This window comes from Acartia tonsa, chromosome 6 (assembly GCF_053477335.1).
Source record: "Acartia tonsa isolate MP-2025a chromosome 6, ASM5347733v1, whole genome shotgun sequence".
NCBI classification, from domain to species: domain Eukaryota; kingdom Metazoa; phylum Arthropoda; class Copepoda; order Calanoida; family Acartiidae; genus Acartia; species Acartia tonsa.
This window is the reverse complement of record NC_137265.1, coordinates 25,622,602-25,639,386: the sequence shown is the minus strand read 5'-3', so window position 1 is coordinate 25,639,386 and position 16,785 is coordinate 25,622,602. Positions and strand designations below refer to the sequence as shown.

Here is a 16,785-nt window from a genome sequence, read left to right as displayed (position 1 = left end):
TAAGTATATATATTATATATGTACATTTTATTTTATTTTGTAAATGAAATTATATCCAAGAGAGTCTTTTTATTTTGAATGGCGGAAAAGATGAATCGATTTTATTAAAAGCGAAGCTTTTTTATAATTAGGGTCGGTCCGTCCGTCCGTACGTCCGTCCGTAACGGATAGCTTTTTTCGTTAATTTAGGCATGTTAGAATTGTCCTATCGATTTCAAATTTTGCATGGTGATTCCTTTAATAGGTACCATTTAGAAAGCGTAGCAACTCTATAATCATTACCAAAATTTCCGTACGTCCATTTTAAACATGTTGATTTTAAAAAACTTTTTTAACAACAAATTTTTATGTGATCTAATCATCCGATTGATCTGATTTTTAGTATATTGATTCCTGGGACAAAAAAGTATAATGTTATAAGCGAAGCAACTCTATAATCAAGTCTTAAATATGTCCATCACAAGGACTCTGGCAGGAAATTGACAACTTATTCATACGTACTGTACTAAATCAATCTTTACGTGGACTAATTTAACCAAATTAGGTTTTTTTTAGGTTTTTTATAATTCATACAACCCCCTTAAGTTATTCATTACAATAGAATACAATTTTAAAATTTATTTACTGTGTAAATATGCATAAATATGACGTTTTTACTGACAATTAGGTTGATTTTTACTCAAAGCATTTTTCTTGTAGACAATAAAATGATTATAACTTTCGTTCTATTTAAGATAAATTGATGAAATAAAAAGTATTTTCAATTTTATTATGCTGAGAAGTCACCTATTGGTTTTAAGAAATAATAAACCCCTTTGAGTTGGGGAGGGGGGGGGGGGGCGTTGAGTATCGAAATAATGAAACTAATGTAAATTTCTTTTTATGGTGGGTTTTAATGATTCATATAGCAGCCAATTTGTTTTTAGGCAATACCCCTTTGTCTGTCTGTCCCTCTGTCTGTCTGTTTTTTGTCTGTCTGTCACTCCACTTGTCAGTCTATCTGTCTAACTGCCTCTTTTTCGGATTTCAATGAATCATCTAGCATAGCCTAATTCTAATTTGTTAATGCCTCAAAAACTGTCTGTCTGTCTATCCCTCCATCTGTCTGATCATTCACAGGTTCTCTATTGGATTTTATTTAATGAATTGTCTATTATGGTCAAACTGTAATTTGATCATTCTTCTTGCCTGTCTGTCTGTCTCGTCTATCTGCTGAGTTTCTACCATTGGTCTAACAGACTGATTCACTTAATTAACCCCTTACGGTCGGGCCCCTTACCGCACCTTAATCAGTCGGGGGGGGGGGGGGGGGGGGTCACCCCCCTGCAACCAACCCCTAGCCCTCCAGGGCTTAAAAAAATCCTATAAATGAACCTAACCTTATTTTTCTCAGACACCATTTGACCAATAGGGATGATTTCTTAAACTTAAGCTTTTATGATTATAAACTAACTCCTAGATTATAAGTCACCCCCTGCCGCCAACCCCTAGCCCTCCAGGGCTCCAAAAACCCTAAAAATGAACCTACCTTTATTTTTCTCAGAAACCATTTGACCAATAGGGATGATTTCTTAAACTTAAGCTTTTATGGTTATAAACTAACTTTTAGATTTTAAGTCACCCCCTGCCGCCAACCCCTAGCCCTCCGGGGCTCCAAAAAATCCTAAAAATGAACAAAACCTTAATTTTCTCAGAAACCATTTGACTAATAGGGATGATTTCTTAAACTTAAGCTTTTATGATTATAAGCTAACTCCTAGATTATAAGTCACCCCCTTGAAAATAAAGGTTAGGTTCATTTTTATGGGTTTTTTTGATCCCCGGAGGACTAGGGGTTAGCAGCAGGGGGGTGACTTCTATACCAAAAGCTAGTTTATAACCATAAAGGCTTAAGTTTAAGAATTCATCTCTATTGGTCAAATGGTTTCTGAGAAAATTAAGGTTAGGTTCATTTTTAGGGTTTTTTTGAGCCCCGGAGGGCTAGGAGTAGGCGGCAGGGGGGTGACTTCTAAACTAGAAGTTAGTTTATAACCATAAAAGCTTAAGTTTAAGAAATCATCCCTATTGGTCAAATGGTTTCTGAGAAAATTAAGGTTATGTTCATTTTTAGGGGGGTTTTGAGCCCCAGGGGGCTAGGGGATGGGGGTAGGGGGTTGACTTTGAAACCATAAGATGTTCATACCCCTAAAAGCTTAAGTCCAAAAAATTTGCATGGTTCATCAAGTGGTTCCGGAGAACCCCCCCCCCCCCCCACAGCATCAAAAAAGCTTCAGTTACGTCCCCCTTTTAAACGTAAGCTTTTCTTATATGTCAACATAACATATCTAAATTTCATAGAGATCCGCAGCCGTTTTCCCTGCTGACCGCCTGCTGCGGCCGCTGAAATTTATATTTGATATTTCTAATACAAAATTTACTTAAAGATAAACATTTTCTGTAAAAAAATTGTTCTTCTAGCTTCAAAAATAAGAAAATTACAGCCGTTTAAAATTTTTAAGTAAAAAAGGTTGTTAAATAAGAAGGTGAACTAAGCAAAAATTGACTTTGACTTATAAAAGGTCGGAAATTTATTATCAAACAGGGGACTTGCACAAAAAAGATTTAGCCCTCTAGGTCTAATAGGAACTGAGATAATAGGGGGGGAGCGTTGAACGCCCACCCCATCACCAACCGATTAAGGTGCGGCAAGGGGCCCGACTGTTAAGGGTTAATAATACATATTTAATAATTCATATTAAAATCGATAATACTGTAAAAATGGTTGAATGCTTGTTTCAATAGAAAATTAGATTTAACTAATAATAATGTTGAATCTTGTACCAGGAGATAAACAAATAACCTTGTGTTGCAATAAAAAATAAAAAAAATTATCCAATTTACTTATGAAAAAAAGTGTAATACTGTATCTATAATCTTTTTGTACATAAATGATAATAATATCAGGTTATATTCCATTAATTTATAACCACCTAAATTTTTTGACACTTACAACTTTTAACAGCTCCCTTTAACCAAAATCAAGGATAGTTTATTTAAGTATGTCACCAAAACTTCATTACATAAGTAATACATTTTTACAAACTTTAAAAAGAGGATTGGGAAATATCTCCCTCCCCAACATTAACTTTAATCACTATTGTAAACAATATAAAAAGTTATAAATATATATCAATCAAGATCTTTAGAGGTATTAACTGTGGTTTAATTACATATGTATGAGAGCTCCTTCTTGTGTCAATCACTTTTATTTACTGATTAAAATTTGTACAGTACAGTTGTACAGAATATTGCAAGATTTTTTTAGTTAAGTCTGGAAATTAATGATTAATTTATCTAAAAATAGATAGCATAGAATTATCTTAATCAGTGGCTTAATTTTATACACCCGCCTTAAACACCCCCCCCCCCTGACTCTTTATTTTAAGGGGTGTAAATTTATTTCCTTTACACCCCCTTGGAATTTATAGAGGGGTGTATCTGAGGGTGTAGGCTCTTGTCAAGAGGGTGGACATGGGTGGACACCTAGGGAGGTGTATCCATCCCCCTTAATTTTACAAGGGTGGTGTAAACAACCCCTACACCAACCTTTTGCACGCCTTTGATCTTAACTATACTTTTAGTGTACATAAAGTTGTAAATTCAGTAACTATTCTACAAAAATTACCTTCCTAAATTGATATATGATTTTCAGGGTAATCTCCGGTGGACTAAACATTAAAATTTTATGGAAAAAAAGATATCTTTGGAACATGCATGACTTGAAATTATCCCCCCTTTGTACTCAATACGCATTTTTTATTCTAAGTGCGTCAATTTTGCGTTTAAAGATACCCTTAGTTTAAGCATTAATTTCTCCAAAAAATGATGAAAAAAGATAAATTTTTTTTTGATAAAATGATAAAAGTATATGTAAAATGAAATAACCAGCAAAAAAAATTACAAAATTACGTTAAATAGAACGAAAATTAGAGCGTTTTGTAAGCCTTATAAAATGCGTATTTCTCATGAAAATTGTAACGATTTAGTGTCTTGAGTAAAATATTTACAAACTTCCCGCTTTTATAAGAAGCTAGAGTCTTTGTGCCATAAACATTATCCTGTATAAAGCAGTTTTTCAACAAATTTACTTACAATTTTGCTTCGACTCTTATACATTTATATTCTGATTATTTAGTTCTGGCACCATATAAGTGTTCATGTCCGTTTGTCCTACCGTTTCAGTGCTTCGCTTTTATGGATGTTGTAATCCTTGTTTTTGTTAAACTTACACTTATTCCCGTTTTTATGTAACTCTTATTTATTGCTTCAATTTTTGCCAAAAATAATTCTTTTTGAAATAGTTATTGATAAACCACAAGACAAAATATAAATCTGAGTTTCATTAGACTTAGATTAATATATAGGAGCAAATGGAATAACACACAGAAACGTTGTTGAAAAGAGACTATCCAATGAAAAACACACAGCTCAATTTGTAGGAACAAATAAATTTTTAGTATGTTAAGCAACGAAACTCGTTTAATACACTTTCCTGTATGTCCTCGAAACTGATCAATATCCGCTGAATTAGAACCGATTCTCAGCCATACTGAAAAGACATGTTTTGCATCGTATTACAGACAATTTATCACAAATATTAAAATAAAAATCGTTAAACTGTTTTTAAACTATTTATGAATGGGGGGTCAAAAATATACTAGGACACCTATAGAATCAGACTGCAGAGCCCAAATTTGAATTAAGTCCCCAATAAACTTTTTTTGGGGGATTTAAAAATTAATTTTTACTGTTGCTCTGGTCATTTTTACCAGATCAAAAGGTCTTTTTTTACTTCGTGTAATATTGTAACTTAGTGAACAATTTTATATAATTCACTTTGTACTGTTACAATAAAAAAAACATTACTCTGTTCAATGGAAATAATTTTTTTTCTAAAACAATAAATTTTATTGAAAAATCTGACAAAATACAATAAAAAACATAATGCTGAATTTAAACCAATGAGAAACCTTCTTTCATTTCAATTCTTCATAATTTCTGAAAGAGTGTTTTCACAAAGTGACTTATTTCAAACGTAGTTAAATATTTTTTTAATAAAAAGAATGAAAACCCTACTCATAAAAGATACATACTTTTTAAAAATATTTTTAAAAATATGTTTGAATAATCTTATTTTATATCATATTTGTATATGTGACAAAAATAAATTTGTTGTATTGCATAAACATTTGTTGACATCTTAATTTATTTAACCCTTTACAGCCAATTTTTCTGTGTTTTAATGTATAATAGACATGAAACATTTTTATGTTAATTCATTGATATATTGTAAAAAATTAATTTTTAATTAGTATTGATAGATAAAATCAAAAGACCTAACTTTACTATATACTAGCATACAATATTTACGAATCAAGACACTCTAAAAGCTGAGTATTTTACCTACAAAGGGAAGAAACATCACGATTCAGTAAATATTATTTAATCCATAGTAAAAAATAAACTTTAAAATCCTAATAAAAATTGATGTGGGCAATTATTCTCATTTTTGGCTTTGCAGTATGATTCTACAGGTGTCAAATTATATTTTTAGTATACCTTTCAAAAATAGTTTAAAAACAGTTTAAATTATAACCATTTAACATAGCTTTCAGGGCTTTCAAAACTGATTTTAATTTTATAATTTTTCCTTTTAATATCCGAGGAAAGCTAATAATGGGAAAATGGGATAATTAACTATAATTGAACTTACTTACTTTTCCCTATAACCACTTCACCGTGAACCAATCACGCATAAAATATTATTTTATACTTTACTTGTTAAACAAGTTTCCTAATTTTGTATAGAAAAAATATCTATTGTATAATTTAAAAATCAAAAAATCATCCAATTGAAACTATTGGTGTAATAGTAGGAAAAATATCAGTTTAGCTCTTATATAAAATTAAAATGGATGTAAAAAAGTATGAAAGGGAGGAACTACCCATAATTCTCGCAAAAACCTTTGTTTTGGACATTCAGAAAATCATAGAAGGCTAAAAAATAATATAAAGCTTCCTTTAAACAGGTATTAGAAAAATACAGTATCTAAAAGATCCCTTGAAATTAACACAATTCACAATTAAAATAACGATAATGATATCTATCTTTATCTTTATAAAAATCTTATATACCTTATCTGAATACAATAAATAAGGACAACAAAAGATATATTAGGTTTATAACCTTTAACACAAAGTTCACCAATTGTCCTAATAGAATATGTAATTAACTGGAACATTTCAACGCATATCCAATTTTAACAGAATTCATGAGTGATCCTAAGCTTTATAGGACACACTTTACGTGTTAATAATATCTCAATTTGAAATTAATCATGTAGAGTGAATTTCGTGTTTCTGGGTTATCTTATAATACGGCAGAAATCATCTTTAATAGTCTTAGCTAAATTTTAGTTATTTTTTGAAATTTTAGACTTGATTTTTAGCATACAAATGTGTTCTATAAAGCTTTCTTTTATCCAATATTTAAAATGGGTTTTCCTCTTTGAGTATTAAAATCATAAGCAGATAATAGCATTCTTTTTCTTCCCTAAGAGCCAAAATTATTGTTTGAGATCCATTGTTTTTACGCTTATATGAAAATAATTTTTTTTGCCGATGTGATTTAACATCTTGCATTAGATAGTTTTCTAGATGGGGTATGGAGAGGGGGGAGAATCTTCTCCCAGAAGTTAATCTAAACTAAATAATAATTGCCTTTGGCCACACATAATTTCCCATGGTGACGGACAGGCAGACACACGCAGTCGGACGGATGGACGGACAGAAAGACACACAGACGGACGGATAGACGGACAGGCAGACACACACAGACGGACGGATGGACGGACAGGCAGACAGGCAGACAGGCGGCACACACAGACGGACGGATGGACAGACAGGCAGACACACACAGACGGACGGATGGACGGACAGAAAGACACACAGACGGACGGATAGACGGACAGGCAGACACACACAGACGGACGGATGGACGGACAGGCAGACAGGCAGACAGGCGGCACACACAGACGGACGGATGGACAGACAGGCAGACACACAGACATACGGATGGACGGACAGGCAGACACACACAGACGGACGGATGGACAGACAGGCAGACACACACAGACGGACGGATGGACGGACAGAAAGACACACGCAGACGATCGGATTGACGGACAGACAGACGAAAGAAATGGACGAATAGACAGACATTCTTAAATTTAATGCATTACTTACTAATGACTTTTTTAGTTACTAAATATTTACAAAATTAATATTAACGAAAAAATAGTTTTCTTTAAGTGCTGTATATATAAAATGTGTTTTTTTTAATTTGGAAAAATAAAGAAAAAAAATTGATTTTTTTTATAAAAGCTTTACTTTTAGGTTAACATTATTATTATGTTCCCTGTACTGAAGCTTATCAAATGGATAATTTGACCTTTCATTAAACATTAGTATGTTACACGTTAATTTATTTATGGTTTTATATCATAATTACGTTATTTATTACAAAAGTGACTTTTTGATTTATAATATGTATTATATTCTTTAGATGTTAGGTATATGTGACAAACGTTTTAGCAACAAAGATATTCTATAGTTTAAAATGTCCGTCCAACCACGGTGTTACATATTTTGGTGGATTTTCGGCCATAATGCATTCTTGTGAGGATTCTTAATTAAGACCTGCAAATGCAATTAACTTTCTTTGCCTATTAGTACTCTTTTAGTCTATACTTTTAATTTTAATTGACCATTTTTAAAATTTCTAGTACCAGCTGCTAAACGGCTAGAACCGGCTGAAAACGGCTGGGAGCGGCCAAGAGTAGAATTAGTAGATAGGGCTTGTGACGTGTCTAGAGGTAGGTTTTTATGGGTGCTGAGCTCAATAATGCTACCAAAAATAGGTGCGGCCCATCCATGTGGCAGCTGGGTAACGGCGGCAGCTCAGCTGGGAGAGGCCAAGAGTAGAATGAGTACATAGGGCATATGACATGTTTAGGGTTAGGTTTTTATGGGTGCTGAGCTCAAAAATACTACCAAAAATAGTGTTGGCCAATCCATGTGGCAGTTGAGTAATAGCTGCTGCGAGCGGCCAAGAGTAGAATGAGTAGATAGGGCTTGTGACGTGTCTAGGGGTAGGTTTTTATAGGTGCTGAGCTCAAAAATGGTACCAAAAATAGTGGCGGCCAATACATATGGCAGCTGGGTAACAGCTGCTGCTCAGCTGCGAGCGGTCAAGAGTAGAATGAGTAGATGGGGCTTATGACGTGTCTATGGGTAGGTTTTTATGGGTGCTGAGCTCAAAAATGCTACCAAAAATAGTGGCAGTCCATCCATATGGCAGCTGGGTAACGGCCGCAGCTCAGCTGTGAGAGGCCAAGAGTAGAATGAGTAGATAGGGCTTATGACGTGTCTAGGGGTAGGTTTTAATTAGGGTTGGGCCGGATATCCGGCCATTTTCAATATCCGGCCAGAGGGTTTCGGATCCGCATTGATTTTTTGTGGATCCGGATCCTCAAAATTTGGTCAGTCCGGATCCTTGACAATAAAAATAAAATCACCAAACCTTTCAAAAAATATTTATTCTTTAATTCGAAGTCAAAAATACTTTTAATTTTCAAGTCTGACCCTAAACCTTAAAGATTGGCTCTCATCAAGAGAATGTCTGAGATTGTACAGGGTGCGCCACATAAATCCGGACTTTTTTCAAACGGCCATAGCACCAAAACTACTTGACCAATCATGACGTTTGACCACACTATAAAAAGCTTGGGTAGTTATCTTTTTGCCCATAAAAATTTTTAGACGATGGAGGACGTGTTCTCCAAGCTGGCAGCGCTTATGTTCAACATGGCAGAATCGAAACGCGCTGATAGTTTACCCTGGATTCTTGACTAGGGCCCACTAAATCTGACCTCAGCCCATCTGTAGGTGAGGTAGAGTTATACAACTTGCTGGGGATACTGTTAGATACATAAGTAAGACACTAAAAAAGACTAGAGCTCTCTATCTGAAATGGCTTGGCCGTAGTACTCCATCAAAGTGAAACGTGGCAGATTTTGAGAGGTCAAAAACGTCAAAAATCGTGAAAATTCGTGAAAATTTCTCGGTTCTCGACTACATGGGCCCATTTGTAACCTTAAAAGTCGTTTTAGACTATGTGTTGCGATGATAACCCTAGCTTAATCTTCATGCCATTTCCAAAAAGGTATTGCACGTTGTTCTAGCTTAATTGTGGCCCAAATGAGAGCCGCCGTGTCGAAGGGTAGCTTGAAAGATTGGTGAATTTGGATCCTGCAGTTACTCACGTCCCTAAGGAGATATGGCCTCCCAGCAGCCCCGATCTTTATCCAATTGACTTTTGGGCCTGGAGCGCTATTAAAGCATGAACCAATAGACGCGCCCATACCACAAAGACCTCCCTCATTGCCACTATGAAGGAGAACTTCGCCAGCTTGGACACGGACATGGTGACCATTGTCTGGGGGCGGTTCAGGGGGCGGGTAGAGGCGGTGATTGAGGCTGGCGGCGATTTTATTGAATAATCTAATAGTCATATAGCTAGTTTGCTTCCCAGTTTTTAAAATTCAATAAAATCTTTGAAATTGACGATTTTATGTTCATTTTTTCAAAAATAAGAAAAAGTCCGGATTTATGTGGCGCACCCTGTATATAAATTTAGGTAGATTTTTCCATTTTTCCCGCATTTTTTTGAGTCCAAGGATCCGGATCCGCATTTTTTTGCGGATCCGGATCCTTGGACTCGAAAATATGCGGATCCTTGCGGATCCAGATCCGGATCCGAAACCCTATCTGGCCGGATACCGGATATTGAAACTATCCGGCCGGATATCTGGCAATATAATCTTTTATATTTTACAACAAAAATCTCTGTTTTTTTAATCTAAAATGGCTGTAATTTTTTTTTATTATTGAAGCTAGAAGAGCAATTTTTTCTGAATATGTTTATCTTTATGTAAATTTTATATTAGAATTGTAATATGTCATGAATATATATAAAAAAGCCTAAGTAAAAATTTGCGGTCACAGGACCGTTTAAAGATTTCTGGAGACCTGGAGGTCCAGGACTTGCAGGATTATACCTGGAACCTGAAATTGACTTGAACACCTATATTACATTAAGGATGTACGACTATAGGATATTTTAGTATTAGATAACATGAAATGCTTTGTTTAAGTAAAAAAATATTTTTACTTTACCTGAATGACCTTACCAGATTTGCTGGCATCCTGTGCCCGCCAGGAAGGAGGAAAAATTTCAACTCTCAGTTATGTGTCATACCCATATTTTAAAAGTCACTCAGTTATAGCCCTCTACCTTTTATACACAGAAAATGGGATAGAAAAAAACAGAGGGGGGGGGGGGGAGCAGGCATTCAACGCCACCTCCCCGCCCATCTTCCAACCGTTAGGGGTTGATATTACAAATTGTGGGTAGTAATAGTTAATTAGATTTATTTTCTAAGAAGAAAGATCCTTTAATAGTTACTTAATTTTCAAGTTTTAACCTTAATTTTATCCTATTATATAAAGTAGTAAGCTTTTTTTGTCTGTAGCGAAGGATCTCGCCCACTGCTGAACTGATATGGTTCTCCTTTAGAGTGAAGCTTACTATAGGTCCCAGGGTGGTTTTAGGCTGTTTATTTTTTATAAAAAAAGTCGTTGTAAGGTTTTAAGTTATTTTTCTGCACTTTCATGTCCCTTCTAATATCCGTAGATACTAGGGACGCAGCCGCTAGTATAATATAAACACCAGTTTATGAAGAAAATTTTGCTGGTATAGTCCCTTTTGTGGCAACGCCCCTTAAGGAGCAATTATTCGTATTTTTATAGTAGCTTTCCTCCTATATCTAGCCCCTCGCGGGGGACTCCAACCTTGCGGAGCCAATTGCCTAACCCTGCGGGGCAATCACCTAACCAAATATAACCTAACCTAACCTAAAATAACCTATTAAAACAATTTTAAAAATACAGCGAACCGCCCCTTAAGGTGCGTTGCCACCAAAGGGACTACATCCTTTTTTGATACTTTAATATGTAGTAATTTGGCCGGATAACCGGATATTTGCCGGATACCGGCGTTGGCCGGATATCGGGCATTTGAAATCAGTCGGATATCCGGTATCCGGCCAAAAAATATCCGGCCCAACCCTAGTTTTAATGGGTGCTGAGCTCAAAAATGGTACCAAAAATAGTGGCGGCCAATCTATATGGCATCTGAGCAACAGCTGCAGCTCAGATGGGAGCTCCAAGAGTAAAATGAGCACATAGGGCTTGTGATGTGTCTTGGGGTAAGTTTTTATGGGTACTGAGCTCAAAAATGCTCCCAAAAATAGTGGCGACCCATCCATATGGCAGCTGGGGGAGGCTAAGAGTAGAATGAGTAGATAGGGCTTGTTGACTGTAGCTGTTACCCAGCTGCCATATGGATGAGCCGCCACTATTATTGGTAGTATTTTTGAGCTCAGCACTCATAAATACCTACCCCTGGACACGTCACAAGCCCTATGTACTCATTCTACTTTCGGCCGCTCCCAGCTGAGCTGCCGCCTTTGCCCAGCTGCCACATGGATGGATCACCACTATTTTTGGTAGCATTTTTAGCTCAGCACTCATAAAAACCTACCCTAAGACACATCACAAGCCCTATCTACTCATTTTACTCTTGGCCGCTCCTAGCTGAGCTGTAGCTGTTACTCAGCTGCCATATATGGATTGGTCGCCACTATTTTTAGTAGCATATTTGAGCTCAACACCCATAAAAACCTACCCTGAGACACGTCACAAGCTCTATCTACTCATTATGCTCTTGGTGGCGCGCAGCTGAGCTGCAGCTGTTGCCCAGCTGCAATGTGGATGGGTTGCCACTATTTTTGGTACCATTTTTGAGCTCAGCACCCATGAAAACCTACCCCTAGACACATCACAAGCCTTATCTACTCATTCTACTCTTGGCCACTCGCAGCTGAGCTGCAGCTGTTACTCAGCTGCCATATGGATGGGTCGCCATTATTTTTGGTAGCATTTTTGAGCTCAGCACCCATGAAAACCTAACCCTAGACATGTCACATGCCCTATGTACTCATTCTACTCTTGGCCTCTACCAGCTGAGCTTCGGCCGTTACCCAGCTGCCATATGGATGGGCTGCCACTATTTTTGGTACCATTTTTGAGCTCAGCATCCATAAAAACCTACCTCTAGACACGTCACAAGCCCTATCTACTCATTCTACTATTGGCCGCTCGCAGCTGAGCTGCAGCTGTTACCAAGCTGCCATATGGATTGGCCGTCACTATTTTTAGTAGCATTTTTGAGCTCAGCACCCATAAAAACCTACCTCTAGACACGTCACAAGCCCTATCTAATCATTCTACTCTTAGCCGCTCGCAGCTGAGCAGCAGCTATTATTTAACTGCCATAGGGATTGGCCGAAACTATTTTTAGAAGCATTTTTGAGTTCAGCACCCATAAAAACCTAATCCTGGACACGTCACATGCCTCATGTACTCATTCTACTCTTGGCCTATCTCGTCTGAGCTGCGGCCGTTACCCAGCTGAGCTGCGTCCATTACCCAGCTGCCATGTGGATGGGCCTCCACTATTTTTGTTAGCATTATTGAGCTCAGCACCTATAAAAACCTACCCCTAGACACGTCACAAGCCCTATCTACTCATTCTACTCTTGGCCGCTCGAAGCTGAGCTGCAGCTGTTACCCAGCTGCCATATGGATTGGCCGTCACTATTTTTAGTAGCATTTTTGAGCTCAGCACCCATAGAAACCTACCCCTAGACATGTCACAAGCCCTATCTACCCTTTATACTCTTGGCGGCTCCCAGCCGCTTTCAGCCGGTTCTAGCCGTTTAGCAGCTGGTACTAAAAATTTTAAAAATGGTTATTGTTATCATTTAACATGAATTAAACCAGAAATATGTTTTAAAAAGTTGATTCCTACGTAATTAATGATGAATTTGCCCTAAAAATAGGCCAAAAACGGCTAAACGGCTGAGCTGCCAGCCGCCAGCCGTTACTTTTCCAACTTTTTGTTCGATTTAGGGAAAATAGGCCTATCAAGGATTACTCATGCAAAATTTCAGATCGAAATTCGAATTCTAAGTGCCATTTGCTCACTGATTACAAGATGGTTGCATTAAAAACCACCCCTTAGTAAATTACAAGCTTTGGTACTTATAAATGCTGTCATCCTTGTATGATAATTCAAATAATTTTGTTGAGAACATTCTAAGTATAAACCAAAAATAAAAATAAATTTCATTTATATTAAACCATCTACTATAACTCTTAAAACTCTTTGTTTGGTTCCAATTTCAAACTAATTTTTCTGAAATAACAGAAACAAGGAAGTCAACATATATAGGTACCAAAGCTTTACACCACAACATATTGTTTAAACTGACTAACAATAAAGAGTGGATTTTCAATTGACATTCTATTAAATACTTTTCCTAATCAAAAATTCTTATTAATTAACCACCGACCCCCAAACCCTGCGGGACTTTTTTAACCTTTACTTGACCTATCCTAATATATGCATAAAATTTAAGTTTTAACACAAAAAATATTCGCTTGTGGTCCTGAAGCAATATGAGTGGAAACCGCCTAATACTCTTATGGACTAAAAAACGGACATGCGGACATATGGAATTATTGAGTTGATTTCCTATTAAAAAAGTAAATTAAAGTAGACACTTCCCCGAACATTTGCCAAAAGATTTTGATTAATTGGGTTGAAAAAGAAGACATATTAAGGGAAACAAAATTTTGATGGTTGTGTTTAGATTAGTAAAGAGCTTCTCTTACAGTCATGTTATCTTTATGTTTAACATCCACAATAACTTTAAATTACATCTTTGAAAATATAACTGGTATGTGATTTACACACAAGCATGTTTTTACCCCACATTTCATTATTCCATATATTTTTAATGTTTCAAGCCCATTGGAAATACTTAGACTATATGGACTCCTAACCAAGAAAGATAAATACAACTTAAGCAAGTTTTTCCTTTGTCTAAAGTAGTTTAACAAACACATTTTTTTCATATATAACAATAGTATCATTTCAAATAAACTTCCTAGGATTTTTACCCTTTAGCTTTCAAAACACAATTTTGAAAGAAGGTGAACTCTTTTGGATGTTTATTTTCTTGTTTCAATTATTGTCCACCGCAAGGCCCTTGGGGGCAATAATACCCTCCGGTAACAATCTTCTGATAAGAGTTTTTTTTTCTGGGTGCAAAGCTACTTTTAAAATCTTATGTGGGTTTATCATTTCTAAAATATTAGTTCTTAATCTTTTTATAATATGGTTTACTTGAATTACCACATGTAATTTTGAATTGACTAAATATCAATTCCTGAATCGATTTTCTTCGCCTCTTTTCGGCGTTATCGTCCCTGTTTAGTTAAAACAAGCATGGGCATATTTTGGTACGTTTAATGTTTAACTTGCTTAATTGGGTACTTTGAAATACATATTGGCTCTTGTTTACATTAAAACCAACAGAAATGATTTTTAATAATAACCTAGTATTATAGAATAAACGTATATGCAGTGGCTAACTTATAGAGCGGCTTGCTTCGCTCTTAAAAATGTCTCATGCTGGTGTTTCAGGGAAAATATTATTTTTTTTCTTTTGTTGTTTGGTTAGGCATTGAAAAATAAACGCGCAATATTTCATCAAATCTGATAATTAACAAGATTGACGATATCCGTAATTCATGGAATTATATTATTAAAAGAAATATCCGATTATGTAAAGTATTAATTAGTAAGCTTTTTGTCTGTAGCGAAGTATCTCATTAACCGCTTAAACAAAATGATTCTCCTTTACATTGAAGCTTCTAAAGATCCAGGGAAGGTTTTATACTATTTTGGGGAGGGTATCTTTCACCTCCCAATAAAAGATGACCCCATCCATAGATTACAATTAATGGTTGAAACGTTTGGACACTTAACTTATTGATCCAACCGATTAAATTTGCTGAAAGTCCCCAAAGTTGTGAAAGCAACAAATCAGAAAATGATATTATAAAACTTTGGGGACTAGTGTAATAAACAGCCTATTGTCCCCCCTCCTTCTCTCTGGTAACATATTCAATATAAAACTATTTTAAAGGATAATAATTAGGCTAATTTAGAATTATAATTATAGCGTGTCACTAATTTTTGATGGGGTATCAAATCGGTGTGCATTGATTTCTGCAACTGTGCTAAATTATTAAATCATCATAATTATTATTTATTACAACAGCAAAAACAATCCTTCCAATCGATACCCCCCTAACCCCTTTATTATTATGTTGTTTTATCTTTTTGCAAATAACAGACAATTGATAATTTGTTAATATACGGAAGTTATTGCACATCTTTAAAAAACATATAGTAATTTTATAAATCAATAGTTTAAAATATCAATACTTATATGAAAATGTATAGTTTTAAAAATAAGGAAGCCAGACTTATTTTAACTAGGATGACAACATCCATAAGCAGTAAAGCACAAATAAAACAAATAGATACAAAGTAGATTTTCATTATCATAATGATAAGGAAATGGAAAGAAAAATGACAGGAAGATAAGATAGAAAATCACGAAACCTGTACATATTAATATATGTATATACATGATTTCTTTCTTGACTGACGGACCAGCGGACCAATTACGTATACTTGGTTCTCTTTGGCAAGGTATATCTTCATAAAAAAATCTACAGACTATCTTAAATATCAGCGGAAAAAAAATCATATTTCCTCATATAGCGCCACAGACTGATTGTTAGACATAGTGAATTGTAGAGTAGCTTTGCTACTAAAAGGATACCACCTTTTCCAAAGGTTGCGCCGCAATACCTAGCACTAACATTTTACCTACCATGTAACCAATACTATTAATATCATCATATTAATATCCTTATGTCAATATAATTCTAGCATTAAGTATAACCCTGGGTGTACGCATAAAGTTTGCATAATTTCCTATAGTGAGTTGAGGACTCTCTGAGTAGAGTATTGGTGACTGAGACAGCCCAGAATCCTGGTAACACATCCATACATTATAATCTGGTCTCCTGTATTATAAATTTATAATTGGGTAGGTGATGGCTTTATGTCTACGCCAAGACTGCGTCATAACTAAAGAAGACATTTTTGAACTGTTAATTAAGGGCAATATTAGAATTATATGAATGAGTTATTAAACACATCAATAAACATTGAATTATTGTCCCACATCCCATTGTCTAATGAGCTACATTTATAAGACTTTGATTCTAACAGATTTTAGATTTTAATGGAAACCTAAATGTTCTTTGAGTTATTTTTCATGATTTGTAATTAAACTACCTAAGGACGTTTATTACAATTGAAAAAAATTAAAACTAAAAAAGTTTATGGGAAAGATTTTTGGTTAAAATTGAGATAAATTTTGAGATATAAATTACAAAATATTCTGGAAAAATTACTTTTATTGCAAGTTGACCTTATTTTAGAAAAAATAATCTTAGACACTTTTTAAAAGCGAAGCTTTTCTATAATTAGGGTCGGTTTGTCCGTACGTCCGTAACGGATAGCTTTTTTCGTTAATTTAGACATGTTAGAATTGTCCTATCGATTTCAAATTTTGCATGGTGATTTCTTTAGTAGTTAGGTACGATTTAGAAAGCGTAGCAACTCTATAGTCATTACCA

The 16,785-nt window shown here is 35.3% G+C and overlaps 1 protein-coding gene across 1 annotated transcript in view; it reads left to right on the top strand.

Annotated features, from left to right (window-relative positions):
- The window catches only part of LOC145322229 (steroidogenic acute regulatory protein, mitochondrial-like), a 243,691-nt gene that overhangs the window by 92,601 nt on the left and 134,305 nt on the right, over positions 1-16,785 (top strand). The window lies entirely within an intron of this gene.